This window comes from Sebastes umbrosus, chromosome 2 (assembly GCF_015220745.1).
Source record: "Sebastes umbrosus isolate fSebUmb1 chromosome 2, fSebUmb1.pri, whole genome shotgun sequence".
Taxonomy (NCBI): domain Eukaryota; kingdom Metazoa; phylum Chordata; class Actinopteri; order Perciformes; family Sebastidae; genus Sebastes; species Sebastes umbrosus.
Window position 1 is genome coordinate 14,778,398 of NC_051270.1, and position 22,155 is coordinate 14,800,552.

The 22,155-nt window shown below is 40.4% G+C and overlaps 1 protein-coding gene across 1 annotated transcript in view; it reads right to left on the minus strand.

The window, feature by feature from the left end:
• tln2a (talin 2a) overlaps positions 1–22,155 on the minus strand; it is a 111,583-nt gene that overhangs the window by 70,562 nt on the left and 18,866 nt on the right. The window contains exon 2 of the mRNA XM_037789217.1: positions 9,354–9,401. The gene's annotated coding sequence lies outside the window, so the exon portion shown is untranslated. The remainder of the gene's footprint in view (positions 1–9,353; positions 9,402–22,155) is intronic.

Consider the following 22,155-nt stretch of genomic DNA (forward strand, 5'->3'; position numbering starts at 1 on the left):
TCCATTTAGAGTATAGATCCATTATTGCGACTACTCTGTTGCCACTTGAGGATATGTTCAAATACCGGTTGCCACGGTTACTGAGGCTGGTTTTGGCCTGAGTAATATCTGATCTGTTATAAGGCATGGAAATGAGAAAACCTTAGAGTTTAACTGATGTTTGTTGCTTGATATATTTGTGGATTAAAGCTATTGCAGATATGTTGTGCTTGTATTCAGCATATTTATAAATTGCCCATTTAAAAAGGTTAAAATATTCAAAGTTTGCCGGCGACGTTTATTATCTAAGAAAAGAAAGAAGCTGAAGCTGTATTCAGACCATAATGGGACACAAAAAGTTCCACTAAATCTACCTACTATGCTTTGGGGCTTTTTCCCTTTCCTTTAGTGCGTTATATATGTGTATAATTTTTGTGAATATAAAGGTCTGCAATGTTACAAAGTCCATGCCAAAGGGAGTTACTCTCCCCCACAGCAACACTGCTCCTGAACTGCCTGAAACGCCTTGCTTGAAGTCCCACCTTTTCTTCCGTTACGTGGTGATGTCACCAAGAAACACATTTTGCCTTGTGGCTAGTTTGGCACGCCCTCAAACAAAGCTAGTTAGAGCGGAGCTGGAGCGGAGTCCGAAGAGTTTGGATCGGTTGACCAATCACAATAGAGTGGACCAGCTGACCAATCAGTACAGACTGGGCTTTTTGTGAGGGCGGGACAGGAGCTCAAACAGAGTGTTTCAGACAGAGGGTGAAAAGAGGTGCTGCAGACGAGCAGGTATGAGAAAAATAAAGTGTTTTTTGAACATTAAATCATTTAAACATGTTCTAGTAGAAACCCAAAATACAAGTCTGCACCTGAAAATAATCATAATAGGTCCTCTTTAAAGACATTCTTTTGTTTGGATATGTAGCTTCTGAAGGCAGAGTGTACCAGCGTGAAGTACGATCAGTTACTATTTGTCCCAACAACTGTGCTTAACATCACCATAATCCATTTTCCTTGTTCCAAACTGATTGTCACTTGTTGCCCATTTCAAAAGGATGAAAACATAATATCCCTACTTTCAAAAGGCACAATCGCATCACAGCAAGAAGGGGCTCTGCATGAAGCGCCAAATATACACAGGTATCTACCGAGTGACACATGCTTTTCAAGTGCAAACCTGCAGGTTAAATCATCCACAGACGAGCCTTTCCTGTCACAACAGCATGTCGACATCAAACACACAGCCAGTGAGCATAACGTGAACGCCATGACAAAATGACTGCAAGAGCTAAGTTGGGCCATCTTTCATGACAGACCTGAAACAAACTACCTTTACTTCTTAATGCATTAAATGCTTTACTCTAGGATGTTGCTTTTTAACAAACACAAGAATCTAAAAGAGCTGCATCGTGCAAAAGCATCGCTCTGGAACGGTGTGACGTGTTCAGTGCTGATGATGTGGAATGTGTAATCTATTAAACTAACAACTTGTGCTGTAATAAATCCACGTCAAGTCAGTTTCACCTCAATACTTAAGAGCTGCAAGATGCTGACATCTTTGTTGCGGCAGAAAAGCATTACAGACTAACCGTAAGCACTCAGTGAAACAACGGTCATCCACGTTTTCTCATATGTGTCCAGCAAAAGTAATACAGACCCCATATTACAATACACAGTACATACATACATCAGTTGTCTATCAAGCTCTCTCTCTCTCTCTGACATTGATTCAGAGCTCGCACCAATTCCCCTCGTTGCACTCACTGCTTTCTGAGCACTTCTTAGAAAAGCTGCTGAGTTGCATTTCTGTCACTGACTGATGTTAGAGTCACCAAACCAGACACAGACCACCACTTATATGTTACATATGAATATGACTCGCTGCACATTTATGTCAGCGCTTCCCAGCATTGTAGGGTCAGAAGAGACGGCAGAGGTGAACCAACGTCTGTGAGCATGTGCGTCTATGTTTATATGTGCATCCTGCAGTTCAGCCCCATTTGGTGTCCCCTTTAAAAAAAAAAGCTATGATTTGGCTCCAAACAGAGGAATTCCACTGGCTGGATCAGTTACTGTTATGAAACGTGGGACGAATCCATCATACGAAATTATAAAAAAATAATGACTTCAGTTAAATAATATTGTCACCTCTAGTCTATAATTCCCATCCCTTTAAAATAGTCTCAATTGCATGGAAAGTACATTTACTTAAGCACTGTATGTAAGCTTAATTTTGAGATACTTTACTTTGACACCTTACATTTTATGCTACATTATATGTGTATAGCACTACATGTCAGAGGGAAATATTACACTTTACTCCACTACATTTATGTGAAAGCATGAGTTACTTTGAAGATTTTGCATACAAAGCACGATTAGCTCGTAATATGATGCACTGCTATATAACAACACCCAGGGACATTCTGCATAAAGAGTACTTTTACTGCCGATACCTTATAACGAGACTATGCAACTTTTGAGAGAAGAAATAAAACAAACTTCCTCTTACAAATAAAAACTTTAATTTACAAGCAATAAAACCCACTGTTGCTCAATTTAACACACTCGGGGGGGTTTTCTGCTACAGCCGTACTTGTCCTGGTATGACCAGTGTGTTATGGTGGCTAATGTGAGCTAACATTACCAGTCTTTAGGTAAATATTTGCTGTATAAAAAGGGCATTACTGAGTCTGTTTGACTTCATTACTCTTCTCCACTTGCATTACCTTTAAAACAGCTTTAAATTTGAGCTAAATGTTAAACAGTAGTTTAGCTAATTATCCCATAACTGTAACATGTAGCAGCAGCGGTTATTATTCACCAAACGGTCTCACTATAAGTACAGTTTGCTGCTGCAACATCTGTACTTCTACTAAATGATGAATGCAGACAGAGGGTGTAAAAAGGTGCTGCAGCACAGCCGGTATGAGAAAAGCAAAGCTTTTTTTGAACATTAAGTCATGTAAACATGTTCGAGTAGAAACCCAAAATATAAGTATGCATCTGAAAATCAGCATAATAGGTCCTCTTTAAAAGATACTTCTTCTTTTCTGCTTTACACCCCTAGTTCATGTGTCAATCAAAGAGTCAACAGTCCTCCAGCATTACAAGCATGTAGTTCAGTGTTTTTGTATCTTATATGGAGGATCAAAAAGAGCTGAGGCAGAGATGTTTGTTCGGTTATCTCCAGTCAGGACTTGTGGCATTTCTTTGGTCATCTGCACTCATGTCACATAAACACCCCTAAACCTTGAAGTTGCCCGGTCAAATCATAAGGAGATGGAGAATCAATAAAACCTGCCATGTACTAAAAGTCCATATAATCTCTGTGCTTTGGTGTGCACTTAACCGTTATTGAGGGGATTGTCTTTCTTGTGGGACTTTCTGGTGTAGTTAAAGGCCAGGGATAAATCTAGCTGTCAGACCAAGATTTAGTCTGAGCCGTTTCCTCAATGATAACTGCCCTGCCTTCTGCAGTATAAAGAGAGATTTGAATACTAATATTTGCTATAAAAATCTATTAGAATCAGAGGTTCGAATCAGAGGTTAAAGTAGAGAGAACAAGTAGTTGGAGTCAGAGCTGCTACATTAAAGCATTGACATTGTTGCGGGTATAATGTGTAAGAAGCATGATAATATGACTGCAGGGCAAAAGGAAAAAAGGAAATGGCTGTAGTTTGATCAATATCGGGTCAATATTGGTCCATTATTAAGAATCAGATATCCTCTCATGATGTCCCAATTCCTATTCCACAGACTCAATGGTTAACAACAAACACATGCAACCTTTTTGATTTTGTTGGGGTAAAATCGGTTACATTTATTGAACAGCATCACGGAATTTCAGACGCCGCATTGCAAAAATATCAGGGCCAGACTGTTTCAATCAATATAAACACATGGGCATCATTTGAGGACAGAAAAAATCCAAAGGGGAGACCCATGGTGGATGCCTAAATGTGAATGCCAGGGAGGCCAAAGTGTTTCTGGACACTGAGGGCTGTTCTATTTGGCAGTGATGCAACTGGGATTACACAACCCCCCCCCCCCTCGATGGGACGGCCACCCAGCCTGGAAGAACAGGTGATTCACTGCGACGGTGCCAGCCAGCTGCTGCGGCGATGGCCTCGGTCGATGGCCTCGGTCACCCCCACCAGGAGGCATGATCACTGCTTACCAGTAAAATGTGCGTCGGTGGAAGGAATGCAGCGATAGCGTGGAAGAGTCGTGTAAGATGTGGTCAAGAGTTAGTCATGTTCCAGGCTTGGTAAGGGGCACAGTTCTCATGATACGATTAGTCACATCGCAGCACTGAGGCTCACTTCTCCTGCCATCACTGATATTTCACATCCAACTAGGATCTGCAATAAATAATTGGCTTGCCAGGTGGAACAGAATCAAACCGTTTCTTGTGATTAATTGACAGCTCTGTATTAGGGGTGGTGGGGGGGGGGGGGAACGATACAGCATACAGTAGTATCGAGATATTTTGTGTGGCAATATTGTATCGATACACGGACATCAAGTATCAATCTTTTATTATATAAACGATTAAACTCTTGGCAATCCAACGGCCTCTATTCTGTCTTTCAGGGCTTAGTCTTAAAGCTAGAGTGAAGATATTGGTATGGTGGTAAAGGCCCTGACACACCAAGCCGACGGTAGGCCGCCGGACAGTTTGGGGCTGTCGGTGAGCGTCCGTCAGCCAAGAAGATAAACACAGAAGGCTCTTCTCATTTTTCTTCTTCAATCTTGCTGCAATACTCAGCATATCGCAAAATGTTTAAAATCGCAATAAGGTCAAATCGTGACTTAAGTATCATGATAATATTGCATCGTGAGGACTCTGGTGAGTCCCACCCCTACTCTGTTAAACTGATACTTGACCCCAAAAATTTGTGAGTCACTCAGTTCCCATAAGCTTGAAAGCAGTGCCACGCAAGCAGGTTTTGCTACAAACCTGTCTGTTCTGCTGAGTGTGACATCATCTCCTTGTTTACCAAGTACAGCACAGCCGAGCTTGTTTAGGGAACACTAGACAGACTAACCACATCCTCCGAGTCCAAAAACAGTCAGCACAGAGATCTGAGTAACAGCCCACGTTGACATTGGTTTTGATAAATGGACCTTTATTAAGTGTATGTAACAGTGCTGCTAAATTATGCTGCTGTGTTGACTCAATAATTCCACAACATCTGGTCATAGTAAAGACAGTACAGTACACTACTAGATGTTTCTGAAAACATTTGAGGCGAGAAATAGGCATTACAGAATATTGATTAATATTTGACCAGCGCTGCCTAGTTTGACCGTTTGATCGGAGTTTGCGAGTGATTGACAACTGCCTCTGTTTGAATGAACAGACAATAGGAACGCTCTCTCTCTGAAATGACCTGTGATTGGCCAAAGTCTCCCGTCACGGGCTAGATTTTTTTAAAGCCTGAAAACAGAGCCATGAGGAGGTGCAGAAGTGTAGTTTTCTCTCAGAACACTTGAATTACAATATGCTGGGTGGTGATTATGGCATTTTTGCCCAATGATGCCAAACATACTCTGCCTACTGCAGGTTTAAGACTACAAAATATTCATAATGAAACTGTGCAATGATCTGTTACACTGATCGTTATCCTCATGCAGCTCCTCTGAGTCTGAATCTGGGTGCAGTCCCAGTCTGTGGAGCATTACTGCAGAGACGATCCTGGCTGGGACCCACTGGCCCGGGTCCAGAGGAATACACTCTGTGAGGAACATCTAAACATGAGACCGGTAAGGCTGGGAACGGACCTCTTTAGCCATCATCAGCACAGACATCTCTCTCTTTAGAGAAACATGGCCAAGCTCTTTAGTTGCACTTAAAAAGGTCTATAAATTAATTGATCAAGTTGGCAACAAAGTGGCTGACGCTACACCACTGAGAAAAAAAAACATCCAATTACAACAATCTCATGTGGAAAAGCTGGGTTGTTTAAAATGTTATAAACCTACATACATAGTAATTATACCCGCCCATAACTAGAGAAACAAACATGTGCCAGGGCCAATTAAATGTTTTATTCCGCTTGGCTGAGGACATAAACCTAAAATTATGCCTGCAACAGTAAGAAAAAAGAACTACATTAGTGATTTAATAACAAAATTAGGTTTGCAGTTGCCTAATCAATAGCAGAGCTCTTAGTAATTTATAAATGTCAAAAAATTAAATGAGGCGCAACAGAATGTGCGATTGCAAATTTAATTTCTTCTAAAAATGGGTAAATTATAGAAAGCTGATATGCTGCCAGATCCAACTGCTTCCTTGGCCATCTGTTGAAGCAAAAATCCTAAATAAAAAGTGAAGCAGACCGTTCGATGCGCTCCCAAAGCACACTATGGATTATTCACTGATGAACTAAAGCATCAGGAAAAGTTGCAGATGTCTTCAGAGCATTTCAAGGTTATTCAGAGATAGTCCAAGTATGAAATATGGAAAACGTGTACAGGAAAACATGTATGTCAACAAAATATTGTTTTCCTAAGCATGCTTTTAAAACCAAGAACAACTGTTATGTAGCTCATATAAACAACAGAAACTACACTGTAAATGTTGCATCCAGAATAAGTTCCAGTGTTTCGTCTCACCACGGTTTCAAAGACTCAGGCCATGCTTGACCAATTAGCTAATAGACTGGACAGTAGACGACTGGCTGAGGCTGGAATGACATTCGTTGAGCAGCCATGACAGATACATGGGCAGAGTTAAATATGTAAAAGATAGACTTCCACTACACTTTTATGGAAAAGTAAACATTGAGATATAAGGTTGACATCAGTGCTCGAAGTGGGCCGGTACTCACCGGTACTCAGTACCGGCCCTTCTACATTTTACTCTTTGGTGTACCGTGTTCTTTTTCTTGCTCACCGACACTTCTCACAAGCCGTGGGTACTCTTTTCTGCCCTTTCCATATAAGATTCTTAGCAGCACAGCGCCAGCCTATTTGCGCTGCGATTCATAAGCCATATGACCATAAAAACAATGCGGAGAGAATCTGGACAAGCGGACGCACGGCACGGTGGAGGGGAACGAGGGTGCTGTAATTTATCAATACAATGTTCACGTCAATTTTGTAAAAAATAAAAATAATAAACTGTTCATCATAACTTTGATTTATTTGTGAAAAAATATAATTAATGAAACATTATTTAAAGGTTTTCTGAATCTGCTCTTTTAGGACAAACATTTCCAGACAAATTAAATGTTCAAACGAAGGATGTGATATGCGTAAATAATAAAATTATCATTTAGTAATAATAATTATAATAATTTAGTAATAATAATGGTCCAAAATGATGTTAAATTGCATAGTTTCAAGTCAAAAACCTTCAAATTTTCTTGGGCAAGGACCTCCAAACCAAAATATCTCCTAGTACCTTTTATACAATGTCAAAATTCAGAATGTATTTCTGCATAATATGTATCAGCATCCTGACTGGGACACTGCTCTTAAAACCTGAATGATACTCTACTATAGGCTACAAATAACACAGGAAAGCACTTCAACTATTAACACTAAACACACCACCTTAACCCTATAATGTTCCAGTTGGAATATTATTGGAGTATTATAGGCCTACTATAGAAGATGCATAGCCCAAGTATAATAATATAACAATAAAATAGCAGCAATGGCACTTATTTTTGAACACCAGCAGCTTAAACTGTATTCCACCACATTAAACTGAGAGCACGGCACCGTTTTAAAATGTACTGTAAAAACTTTGAAATACAATGGTATAAATGGGAAGACCACCTGCAGCAATGCTAAACACCGTCAAAGCCAAATGGGAGAAGGAGCTCTTTTCAGCAGACACATATCAAAAGGACAAACCAGAGGATGGCTTACATTTTACTACTCCAAAAAACAATGTTTAACCTGTAGTCTTCATTGTATTTCAGCTTTGGACACAACGCACATCTGATTAAGTCGAAATCTGGCTATTTATTGAAACATGGCATGAGACGACTCCACATTAGAGCTCATTAAATGTTGGAAAACTAGAATGCACAGCGACTGTAAACCTCATTTGTAGAGCAGAGCGTGGTTGCAGTGAGAGGCTGGGCACCAGATGCTGCCATTTACTCTAATTGCCCTCCGAAAGCAGCTCATTGAGTCAGCTTGAAAATGTACATTATTGTATACTGTCATGGAGAGATGCAGATGTTCAGCAACACACACATTTACCTTTTATTTATTTTTTTACAAATTATATTGACTTCCATTAATTATCTAAAAGTAATTAGCAACTTCTTTTATGTCCACTGAACCCACGGTAATCAGTCCAGTGTATCTGGCAAGCTTTAAACCAGGTCTGTCTGGCTTAGAAAACACAAACAGAGAGGAAGTAGATGGTTTAGTTTCAACAGTAGTAGAAGTTAATACTGTATGACGCAGGTCCAACACCACTGCATTTGTGCGACTATGTAGGAAGAATGTGAATCGTAAAGACAAAAAGGGAAACAAACAGACAAAACATGTGTGAGAAAACACAGAAACTGGAGCTGCTGCCGCAATTAAGAGCAGCAGAGAAAAAACAAAGAGCCTAGAAGACAAAAGCTTCAACTCTTTCACAGTATACTCCCATGTGGTGCCCTGTCATCTGGAAAATACTCCTTATCCTGGTAAGTCTTTCCAGGACAAACATGCAGTGGACAACAGAGCAGTCACATGGAATTGTACACCAACACTGATATTGATGAACATCTACAGTATAGCCAGTATGTTACCAGCCGTACTTAATGTAACCCAACTACCAAGATGTGTGTCTGCATTGTATATGAATTTCAATGAGGTGGGCCCATAGACTGTATATAAAGATGGTCGGCATGACAGCTCCCCAGAAGTGAAGCCAAAACATCTTGATCGCCCCCTGGTGGCTGGCTGCAGTATAGGTCATAAATCATGCCCCTACATGTTAGCGGATGGGACAGCGATATGGCAGCTCCCATATCCAGGATATTTTGGCTTCATTTTGTACAGTGGGAGGAAGTGGAGACGCGTCGTCCATCCACAGTATGTATACATATATATGGGTGAGCCACTGTAACATAGCATCACTACAAGAACAGGTGTTGGCAAACGGGAAGATTTAATTGGCTCCAAGTCTGTGTTAACACATCTTAACATCAAACATTAAAGTGCAATGTTTCTATTACATTATTCAAATGTGTGATTTCACAGTTTAATTCAATTTCATGAACAGCCAAATTACATACTTTCAGCTACTTCTCTTTCATGCGTACTGTAAGTGGTGCTGCACGCCATCTGTAGTGCTGAGAACACACACATACAGTACATGAATGTCACAGCATGCTCCATCATCAGCTTCTTACCTTATTGCTGAGGGAAATGCGGCCTTGAACGTCCGCTGATCTTCACAGCTGAAAAGACAAACGGTGGACATGTGTGAGACAAATGTACAGAATATGTACATATAGGTAGCTTTCCTCTAAATACAAATAAAAGAAATGGATCTCTACGTAGAAGTGTCCCTTCTCCGAAGCGATCTCCAGGCACAAATTGCTCAGCTCTGTATGTTTAGATATTGGTAATAGGCTGTGCCATATGTGGCAGCAGCACATGAGGATGACTCAAGGCAAAACAAAATGAAGATATGCAAATTAATTAGGTTCTCGCCGCCAAGAATAAGGAGACAATTACAGCTGGTTAAGTGGATGATTGCAAATTCCAATAGCATCAAACACAGAAAGGATACAGCAGTTCAGCTGTTTTCCCAACGCACTAATGCAAATAAGGTTTTTCTAAGCAGACTGGAATATAGGAGGAAAACAAATTGTTAGTAATATGATTGCATTGTTAGGTAAATGATTCAACACATGAAAATATGTATATACTGATAAGTCAGTTGACTTCCCAATTCAAATCAAAGTGTCTTACTTGGTGGAGGCCAGGGCAAATATTTACTCAGAGACTTTCTAGAAAGAAATTTGTACAGCATTGTTATTGAGGCCGCTCAGGGCAGTTTTTTTATGTCGATCGTATCGGCTACATTCAGCTCACTCAAACCAAAATCTTTTGTTTATTGTGAACCATTGCACTCCAGGTACAGCAGCTTTCAAAAAGACCCCACTGTGCACCTCTAAAAGACTTAAATCTGCCCCGGGCCACATAGTGATGTAACAACCACAGAGCAGAATGAACAAATAAACAGACGTCAGCACTTTTATTAAATGATATCCAACTAACAGAGCGTTTATCAGGGAGGGAGCGATAAGAGCAGAGCCTTTTGGGGTTAAAGAGTGGTCACTTTTACATCTGGATATTATTCGTTCTTCAGGTTCCTCTGTAATATATCAACCCTCCCTGACCACGACATTGAGGACAATGTACTTGCAAACCTGGAGGAAAGCTAACAGCTAAGTAGGCTGCATGACAGCAGCTGCAGCAAAGTCCCTGCTTAGTTTCCCTAGACGCCCCTCTTCTTTGGACCTTACAGCTAAATCAGTTCAGCATTATGGGGCCTATGTGTGCCTTAGAAGTGTAAATAACTCAGGGAAAGTAACAAAATCAAGAACAAATACAGTGACAGAGACAAATCATCATTACAGAGAATGGTAAAATACTTTAAACTGTTACTACCTATTACTGCTATTTCTAATTATTTAACACACATTTTGACAGCGTTTAACAACAATATCACAGTGACATGAAGCACTTAGAACTTTGAACTGCTCCCGTCCACTACCCGCCAGCTCTTTCTGAAGAGCATAAAGACATGCAGCTTTTTCTTTCTTGACAAAACCATCTTTGGCTGACTATAAAGAAAACATTAACCAGACAACAGCCAAGCGTTTTATTTTGTAGTTCGGTCTACTCCAAAAATCAACACTAATTAGCTACAGCTGGCTTAATTTGCAGGTGACAGTATATGGTGCCTTCAAATGGGGTCGTGTTTACCGCGTTCACAAGAAGAGTCCGTATGAACGCCCCGCTCTTTTGGTATTCATGACCTCGTAAGTGGAAAGTTTCTGAAAGCTCCGAGTTCACGAGTTGTGACGTGTTTGTCGACGTTGTCAGAAATGGCAAAGGTTATGGAAGTTAATTTTTCGGTACATAATAAGTGAATACATTGTAATTTTAGTTGTATATTGTAATTCTTCGTAATTTTATAATTTGTCTGAGGAAAATGTTGATATTCCCAGCCTCTGTGGCTTCTAGACGCCGACAGTAACATTTATATTCCCGTTGCTTAGCAGCGGTGTTCTCACGACTTAACCACTTGAACGCCAAGCATATTTTGTACACGACTTCCCATGTTGTAAACACAAGCTCACGAGTTTCATTTGAAGGCACCACATATTAGTCATTACAGCCAACAAAATGGTCACCAAATAATCCTTTCACCTCTTACTTGTTTAGACATTCTTAATGTGTGTTATAGCTGTTCAAAACCATGGCTCTGGCTTTTAATCATTCAGTTCCCTAAATCTAGCACACCATCTTATTCTACTACAAGCTAGTAAAAACACAAAGTCCACTCCATGTAGTATGCAGTGAAAACAACGGCAAGTCTATAACACAACAGTGACAATGCAACATGTACTATATGGTCTGCAGTCAGTTCGGTATATATTGCATTTTGCTGTGGTTTAAGGTTCCAAATGTTCTGGACTAGAATAATCCACAGCAGGACAACTAGAGTAATATTTCACAATATGCAGTGTGGGTTATTAGACCTGTCCAGACTGTACAGTATAATGCCCACAGCCAGAGTTAATGACACGGGCTGCAGCCGCTCCACTGACAGGCTGGAGACTGATGGGAGACAAGTGAGAGACACTCTCAAGGTGGATCATTGGAAAAAGGGAAAAGCAACACACTGAAATCTCTCACTGTCATGCAGGTCCTCTCTCCCTCGGGAGGTTTTGCACACACTGCAGCTACACAGACACTCACAAACACACTCAACAATAGACTGTGCTGTAAGCAATGATGCCATGCAAACCTATACACAGGTAAAGTTATTCATTTTAACACACAGCACAGGTGTGATAGGATTGGTCTTGAGCCCTGACGGTACCCGCAGTACTGTACAAAAATGAGTACGTTTTCAGAATTTTGGCGTTGACTTGGTACCGAAGTATCGGTTCTTGTGACATCCCTATGCAGTAGTACTCCACAAGACCTGTAAACAGATTTAGTGTGTAATGATGTAATGGTGAAGTTCCTCTTTAATTTGAAAGACAACAGGAACTGACATTTCAAGGAATCCGTTTGCTCAAACTGGAACAATCTGTGATTCAGTGTTACTTTAACATTTAAATGATACTGAAACTGTATTCTGCAATGTGTAAACTCCATAATAATGAGTGGTTATGAAAAGGTGCCAAGTAACAGGACCTCATATTATATTAAAAGGCACATCAAAACATTAGAGGGGAGACTTTCTCACAGATCAAACAACGACACAATGGGAAAGCAATCTCTGAGAAGAGCTGAAAATAATGTGACAAAGGGAGAAATACTAAGCCTTTTGCCTCCAGGAAAATAAATGTGCGCACCCAAATTAAACAAAACACGCTTGAGAAGAGAGAAACCTTATCTCACACAACTTAAGAGACATTTGCATTCCTGTAATTGTCTTCTCAGAGCCTGAGGGGTGATTGCTTTGAGCAGAATTCAACATAGTTTAGGAAACACCACCTAGACACTAGTAGTTAGGCTACTTAATAATCTAAATGAACTCTCAGTATATCTCGTTAGATTAACTTTTGTTAAATCTGCTAAAACCCCAAAAAAATGATGGGAAATGAGGCTGGTGAAAAATCGAATAAGAAGGGAAACTCCTCTGGTCCCCTGGGGTTTCCAGAGGTGGAGCGCAGGGGCACATCGCCGCTGGCAATCTTCAGAAGCACAATATGCCACTGGAGACTTCATTGTTCCGTCCGTCCTGCAGTTTCATTAATCACACACTGCAGAGGAGGACAGAGTGGGGACAGGTCAGACAATATGGAGCCTGCCTGAGAAACACCTCGTCTCCGGCCCCCAAAAAATGAGGCTTTAATAAAGCTGCACACTATGACTTCTCAACATATCGCACCAGCTACACAGCTGGAATACACACAGGTCAAAGTATTTACCAAAGGTGTATGTGTGTGTGTGTGTGTGTGTGAGAGAGAGAGGTTTGAAAAACAAAGCATAGCCACCAGTCAAAAACATGAATTTGAATTCACCATATTAACCTGATTTATTGCACACACACACACACACAGTTGTTGCCACTGAGCAGCTCTGCTGAACTAATGGAGAGCTGCTCACTGTGGGGGAAGCATTAGGCTACTCTCATTCCCATCCACATTTCCCCCACCCAAAAAAGGTTTGCACAACAACCTTTGTTGCCAAGAGTTAGATGAAAGGATCAATACCACTCTCTTATCAGTCCATTAAATATGAGGCGATAGCAGGAGAAGGTTGGCATAGTTTAGCATGAAGACTGGTAGCACGGGCAAACAGCCAGTCTGACTCTGTCTAAAGATACAATAATAAAAAACAGTTTAAAACCACAACGTGTTCATTTTACAAGTTGTTTTTTCCACATATTAAAAAAATAGGATATAAATGTGTTATTTAGTGACATTTAGAGGTGATAGTAGGGTTTTTTAACGTTGGACAGAGTCAAGCTACCCGTTTCCCCATGTTTCCAGTCTTAATGATAAGCTAAGCTCTCCTGGCTGTAGTTTAATATCTAACGCAGAGACATGACAGTGCTGTTCATCTTCTCATATAACTTATGGCGAGAAAGCAAAATGTCCAACTATCCCTTTAACTTTTTGACTCCGCTGACCCTAATTATGACAACATCAAAGCCAGTTGCAAATTTCCAACTGATGGACTACATCAGGTGAAATCCTGTGTCTCATGGGAAATGGACTGTATTTATATAGCGCCTTTCTACCGTAGCAGAGAAAGCGCTTTACAATATGCCTCTCATTCAAACACACTAGGGCTGCAACTAACGATTATTTTCATTGTCTCTTAATCTGTCAATTATTTTCTTGATTAATCGATTAGTTGTTTGGTCTATAAAATGTCAGAAAATGGTGAAAAATGTCGGTCAGTGTTTCCCAAAGCCTAAGATGACGTCCTCAAATGTCTTGTTTCGTCCACAGCTCAAAGATATTCAGTTTACTGTCATAGAGGATTAAAGAAACCAGAAAATATTCACATTTAAGAAGCTGGAATCAGAGAAATGTAACTTTATTTTTTTTTTCTTAAAAATTACTCAAACCGATTACTCGATTATCATAATAGTTGGCGATTAATTTAACAGTTGACATCTAATCGATTAGTCATTGCAGCTCTAACACAGACATTCATTAGGGTTGTCCTCGACCAAAGAAATTCTTAGTCAACTAACATTCATACGATTTTGTCAACTAATCGATTAGTTGATTTAATCGACAGATCTGTGAAACTGAGTTTCTCCACAAAGAATCTCACAAAAGCACCACTTTAAATCTTCTGTTTACCAGAGATGTGCTCATAAATTTCTTGGATATAAGTCATTCAGCATAAAAAGCGTAAAAAAAACGACTTATCGACCATGAGCGTCACTACACTGCATCAATGAGGCCTAAAAAAAACCTAAAATGCAAAGACAGAACTAAACCACAGGAAGGATTTACAGAGAAGCGGGGTGAAATTTGAGGAGCAAAAACAAGAGAAAAACAAATGAAGGAGGATGCTGCTGCTTTCCAATTGTCTTTAGCGAGGGATTAAAAGTCCTAAATCATGGCGAACATCACAGCTCAGCCTGGCAGCGCAGACTGACCAAAGCCCACTAACTAATTGTCTGGCGTCTTCCGCCAATCTCTTGGATAAATTGCAGACCCAGATATGCAATTAGCTAAATGGGTCCATGGGATCTGGGCTTAATAAATGCAGGTGGTGGTGTGGGTGGTGGGGGTTCCTCGTGTGGTAGGGGACTCATTACCCACCGCCCTCTCACTGGGAGCCACCTGTCTAGAGCTGCACTCATCATGATATAGAGCTTATTAGCTACTAGAAAAATGAGACTTACAGGGAAGAAGAGATAGAAAAGGCACCCATGCAACACTAATGTGCGTAACACCTGCAAAAGAAAAAAGCAAATTATGAATAGTTCTATTAAAAGTAAGCAAACACTCATATTTTCTACCACCTGTGTGAAGCAGATAATGAAACCATTCAGCGCAAATATCAAGCTAGAATGTCACTAAAGTCACAGGGAGAGGAAGTTAATGACACCGGTTCTCAGCAGAACCCAGCAGTGCACCGCTCCCACTAACAATCTTTATAAACTCCATCTTTATAAACACGAGCCATCTGCTCTTGCTGTGTTTGTGTGCGTCTGTGCTAGCAATATATTTTCAACAGCAATGCAGACTGCGGGGGACCGAGTCCTGCATCAAGAACGAGGGGGGTTCTATACCCGACAGGAAATCAACGAGGAGTCATTCACTGACCTGGAAAACAGGGAATATTGATAATGTTCTCCTGTTACAGAAAAACACAGGATACCATTTTGATCAATACCTAATGGCTGCTGTGGAAAAAAAGGAATGGGGATATCTCGAGGCATCATTTGGTTTTGTTTTTAATTCCATGTAGCTTTGAGGTATCTGGCTCTAAGATTTTTGCTACCACCCAGATGTAATGAAGTTTAGTTTGAGGTGCTCAAAACATAAAGAATTCACAAAGCTCAATAACAACCTGTCTTTCCAAAAGCAACGTCCTGGACACTCTGGATTATCCACACGTCTCACCACAAACAACTTTAATTGGAACTATTTTCTACAGAAGAAATAGTTCCTATATAAACTGTATGTCAGTATGTGTCTGTGGATACAAAATGGCTTAAGTCCGGATATCTGTCCAATTGTGTGTCCTCAGTGAAATATCTAAAATGTATTTTGCTTTATAACCTACCTAGATGGTATCACACAGACAGTGATGTTATGGATGAGAGCCAGAGCTGCTGAACAAAGCGATCCAGAAATAGCGAGTAATGAAAGAATTGCAGGAAAACATCTAATGATGGGAAAGTTCAAGTACACTACTGACACAGCGTAATAAAACAAAGGGAGAAAAAAATGAGTGGAACAGGTAACTTAAAAAAAAGAATGGAGAAATCTCACCTAAACAACTACATTAGGGCTGCAATCAACGTAGTTTAATTATTGAATAATCTGCATTTTGTTTGTTTCAAAAAAATAATAAGTTGGTCTATAAAATGTCAGAAAATCCCCATCACAACTTCCTAAACCAAGTTGATGCTATCAAATAACATATTTGTCCAACCAACAGTCCAAAACACAAAGATATTTGGTTTATTTGCAAATCCTCACATTTGAGAAGTTGGAAGAAGAGAATATTTGACATCTCTGTTTGGAAAAGTACATAAATGATTAATTGATTATTACAGGGACTATATAAAAAAAGGTTGCTTATTATTTTTCTGTAAATTAACTAATCAATTAACCGTTTCAGCTCTAGACTAAATAAAGTACTAATACACTATATATATGCCAACTAGAGTTGCAACGATTAATCAATTAGTTGTCAACTATTAAATGAATTACTAACTATATTGATAATTGATTAATCAGTTTAAGTCATTTTTTAAAGAAAAAAAAGTCTAAATTCTCTGATTCCAGCTTCTTAAATGTGAATATTTTCTGGTTTCTTTCCTCCTCTATGACAGTAAACTGAATATCTTTAGAGTTGTGGACAAAACAAGACATTTGAGGACGTCATCTTGAGCTTTGGGAAACACTGATCGGCATTTTTCACTATTTTATAGTCCAAACAACTAATCGATTAATCAATTAAATAATTGACAGATTAATCAACAATGAAAATAATCGTGAGTTACAGCCCTAACGCCAACAGCAGCCTACACATTACACGCTTGTGCAACAAACAGTGCCTGGGTCTTATGTGAATGGTGACCTAATGTGACGCACTCATAAATGACTAACTACAGTAAATATTCCCTGGGCCTCATCTATACCTCTTTGGGGGGTTGAGATTCTCTTTCATGAGGTCTTTTTTCCCTTCTTTGGGGGTGGGGGAGTTGAGGACATCTGGAGAACAGCTGTTGCTTTGCATCACATGTGAACACACACACACACACACACACACACACACACACAGCTGTTACATAGCCTCCCCATCAGAGGTTAAGGGGTCAGGAGCCCAGTGTCCAGACGCACCATTTAATCTGGTCTAGGTATAGACAATCTCTGGAAATCAAACACCACGCGGCCACGTTTACACGCAAAAATAGGCCCGGACGGACACACACACACACACACACACACACACACACACACACACACACACACAGACACAGACACACACAGACACAAACACAGCACACAGAGCCCCTCTGGTCTCTCTTCTATACAAGGCAACTATCCGACCCTCTCTTGGGAGGGCAGAGATTCTCAATGATTAGTCCTGGCCCTCCAGAGCAGAAGGAGGAGGGGGCACAGCTACTAATTCAATTACACAGACCCTCGTCCCTCTGCAGGGCCACTCCCAGATCCATGAATGGAATCAAACCCATCCAGCCAAGTTGGGGGTGGGAGCAGAGAAGCAACGATGTGTTTACATTTGGTTTACACTTGGTTTTTGTAGCTCGGGGGGAGGGCCCCTGCATGGGACTGTGTGTCATATCGCCCTTTGGCCGAACACTGTAAACTAATGTGGGACAAAATGAAGTGAGAGAGCTTCACAGGCTCTCTGACAAGCATGTAAAAAAGGTGAAAACCACAATTTTTCAAGGTTTGCTGGAAGAGTCTGCAGTCAAGTGACATTAGAGCAGAACATATGGGCTGGGATTTGGAGAGAGTGGCATGTAGGCATAAACCCTGAAATTCAGTGAGTATATGAGGCAACAGAGACTCGGGCTGCAGTGCAAGAGACGACACAAAATTGGAAATGAGGGGGATTATCTGAGCTGTTTCTTATAGCCTTAAAACAAATTCCCATACCATTTCAAGTGATAGCTTTCTGAAGACTACATTCTGCACTAATAGTCCAAGGAAATTGCATTCACAATGTTCCTCTCCTCTGTAGCAGTAAATGAAATGATGGCAAGTCTGCCCCGCGTACCATCCTCTAAGCAGCCGCTGTACAATAACAACAGGCTTAAAAAAGCATACTGCAAACTGTAACAAAAAGACTGCATTTACGGAGGAAACTGAAATTTACTGATCATAAAAACAATCCATTAACCATTGAGAGAGTTTATAATGACAGCATGCACACCTTTTTCAGGATACATTAGCAAGATATTGAGGCGGTTGACGATTCTACTCGCCTATAAAGGCCAGCAGCATTTCCAACCTCAATGTTTCACTTGTGCATTATCACCCATTTCCTTTAAGTTACTCATTAACCAGCACTCGTCACCGCCGGGGGAGAAATGCTGCCTTGGGGAATTCCTTTAAAAATGTTTGACCCTGAAAGGCAGGTCATGTCAGAGAGCTCCTTCTCTCTCTCACCAAGAGCTGATCAGAGCAGCCTTCACAGAAAACAGAGAGCTAAGGGATAAGAGGCTAAACCGTAACAGTTATTGCACACTCAAACAGGTTAAAGCCGTTTCCCTCTTTATTGTCTGACAAATGCAAAATAAAAATAATAATAAACGCAAACTAATCGCAAATATTTTATTTGTTCAAAATGTACCTTAAAGGGAGATTTGTCACGTATTACATGCTGCTTTATGCAAATGTATGTATATATTTATTATTGGAAATCAATTAACACAAAACAATGACAAATATTTCCAGAAACCCTCACAGGTACTGCATTTAGCATAAAAAATATGCTCAAATTGTAACATGGCAAACTCAAGCCCAACAGACAACAACAGCTGTCAGTGTGTCAGTGTGTTGACTTGACTATGACTTGCCCCAAACTGCATGTGATTATCATAAAGTGGGCATGTCTGTAAAGGGGAGACTCGTGGGTACCCATAGAACCCATTTTCATTCACATATCTTGAGGTCAGACGTCAAGGAACCCCTTTGAAAATGGCCATGACAGTTTTTCCTCGCTGAAATTTTGTGTAAGTTTGCAGCGTTATTTAACCTCCTTCACAGCAAGCCAGTATGACATGGTCGGTACCAAAGGATTACTTAGGTTTTTCTAGTTTCATATGATGTCAGTATCTTCTGTCGCTAGTATCTAGCTTTAAAAGTCTACAATAAAAATCCCAAGTTGCGTTAATGCGTTGAAGAATTTAGTGCCTTTAAAACCAATTTATGTTAACGCGTTATCGCTTTAACTTTGACAGCCCTAAAAAAAAATCCATCAAATTGAAACAATAACTTAAATCAAATGATTGGTAACCCCCATTCTACCCTGAACAAGGATTCCAGGGAAGCCTAAAGAGATTGGGACATCGTCCAGTGTCTCAGTCAAGCCGTGCCGGTCGTGGAGACACCAGCTGCCAAGCAGTTGTGGCATAGCAGAGCAGCTTGAATCAAATTCCACTTTTGCGCTCCATGGCAGAGTATGATAGATATACTGTGCTCTGGTTACACCACTTGGTCACTTTGCATGAACCCCCGACACCACCTGGAGCTCAGATCCCAACATGGAGGTGAAATCAAATGGCAGTGTAACTAGGGGTTTGCCTCAATGTTCCTATTGGACATTGTGAATTGGGTCCTAGGTACTAATAATGATTACAGTGGAACACAACAATTGACCCACTGAGGTCAGGATATACCCCATTACTGCTGATAAAAGCCCAACAACAACAAGAAAAAAGAGTGCTGCATTAACAGAAATGGTGTCACAGCTAATGAGAATGCTGCATAAGTTGCTTTATAGAAGTACTATCAGTATCTGACTTTTAAAGGGAACTATTCTGTATTCTTCAGGTAGTCTCATTAGGCCGTTACATACCGGCGGTGTTTTTCGCATGACAATATATATTTTTTAACTGTTTTTTTGAGTACTTTCACACAGAATACGAATATTACACAGCGAAAAAGCGACTATTCTTTTCGGAACAAGGCCGATTTTCTGAGCTTTTGCACCGCAAATAAAGGAACGGGTTGAGTATCGCCTGTAAATGACCTCTGCATGGTCCAGTATATTTGTATAGTACCTTGTTTTCATGTTTGTTCATTTTCTAGGTGTTCATTAATGTTAATAAATTCCCATTACGTTATAAAGGTGATTTTATTTTGAAAGGGTAACATCGATAATAGCATCTGTTACTAATATTATTAAGGCGGGTGCTTGTATTTTGAACGGATGATTCCTGTAAGAAGTAAAAGACGATCAGTAAACATGTCCCGCAGATTACGACGGCCCGGCCCTCTTCATGAGCTACCGACCTAATCTTCTTTTGCATCTCATCCGCACAGATATGCGAGTCCTTTAATCCCCTCGTTTTGGTGGACAGCTGCGAGCAGACGTTTAACTGTCTGCTACTGTAGCTCCAAAACCCAATTTAGTCAACAGCTATATGGATTGACATACATTTTAATTAGGATAAGCACTTCTGGACCATTCCTTATCTTTCCCATTAGTAGCTTTTGCAGTTGAGGTTTTTTTTTTAATGGATGAGTGCCTTTCTAAGTGTGACACTTTCCTAACCCTTTTGAAAAGTCCACTGCAATTCCAGAGCAAGTTGATGTGACAACAATTCCCGGCAGGTAAGCCAACCGGCAGGCAGGAGAACCAATTAAAAAGCCGACCGGTGGCTGGGCAGAGGCTCGGGGACACTGGAGAAGAAGAAAAACATGACACGGGAGGTAAACTGCCTCACAGGGCTGCGGCTGCCTATTGTGGGGGAACAATCCAGCGACTCCAAGCTCGTTTTTTTCCATGCTGTCTGCAAAGTGAAAGCCTGGCCCCTTGCTTGTCAGTTCTATTGTTAGGAGCAGGCAGGAGCCGCTCCCCATTCACCTCATACACAGTAAATACTCTGCATTGTTAGGGGAGTCAGATGGCAATGGTAGGCACATATGCCTTGGGAATGTGCACACACACCCTCTTCTTAGATCCCATCCTATGAAGACTGAGAGCTTGGAGATAACTGCAAAATATGCAATGGTTGCAGCTAAATTAAAATGGTAAATGACTTGACTTTTTATCTAAAGAAACAGTGTAAAAAAAGACCAGATCCTCAGTGAAGGAGCCAATGGTGCACACAGTGGAGGCACCATCGTAGTGTCTGTTCAAGACAGATATTCTGATAAATTGTTGGTTCCAATTAAAGATTAAATAAGAAGTGGACGTAGTCACCGTGACGTCACTCATTGGTTTGTGGTCTGCTGTTTTGAAGCATTGAGTTTGGCATTTTGGCCTTCGCCATCTTGGTTATTTTGTAACCAGGAATGACACAAGAGGGTGGAGCTAAGTACAACCGAACAATGAATAAGACGTTTTTAGGTGACCAAAATGTTACAATTAACTTTCATGAACTGAAAACACACTGTGAAAGGGTTAAAGTTGTAAGACGAAAACACAGACAACGCCGTAGTAGCGACCTGTCAATCACAAGGAAGCCAGGCCCTACAGCATACCCTGCTTTATCGTCTATTTCTGTGGTTCCCAATCTGGGGTCCGGGCCCTTCTTAGGAGGATGCCAAAGATCACAGGGGGTGCGCCAGGATTTGTCTGCTCTGAGGTTGTCAAAATTAGACTTGCTCATGTGTAACTAAGATCATCATAATAAAACACACTGGATAATTTGTACAAAAGTCTGTATATAAAACTATTTAAGAATCTATATGTTCTTGCTACTTAGTAGGCCACAATCTGTTTAAAGCTGGTACTTAAAGATCAGGATAATACTATTAGTCTTATACTATTAGCAGAATTAGATTCCAGTGGTGGCTCCGTAGGATTGTTTCTGACTCCTGTGATCCAAACATTTCCAATAACTCCAGAGCATTGTTAAGTCCAAAAGTCAACATTTAATGGAAAAAAAGGTAGATATAATCATTTCCAAAAATCATGTTTTTTGGCAAACAAAATATTCTGCTTCAATCCATATTTGTTGCCGTTTAGCTGACGAGTTCTATTCATTAAAGAAAGTTGATGAGGGTTTTGTTCGAGGATTTATAAATTTGATTTATAAATTTTGGGTGATGACGTCAGAAAATA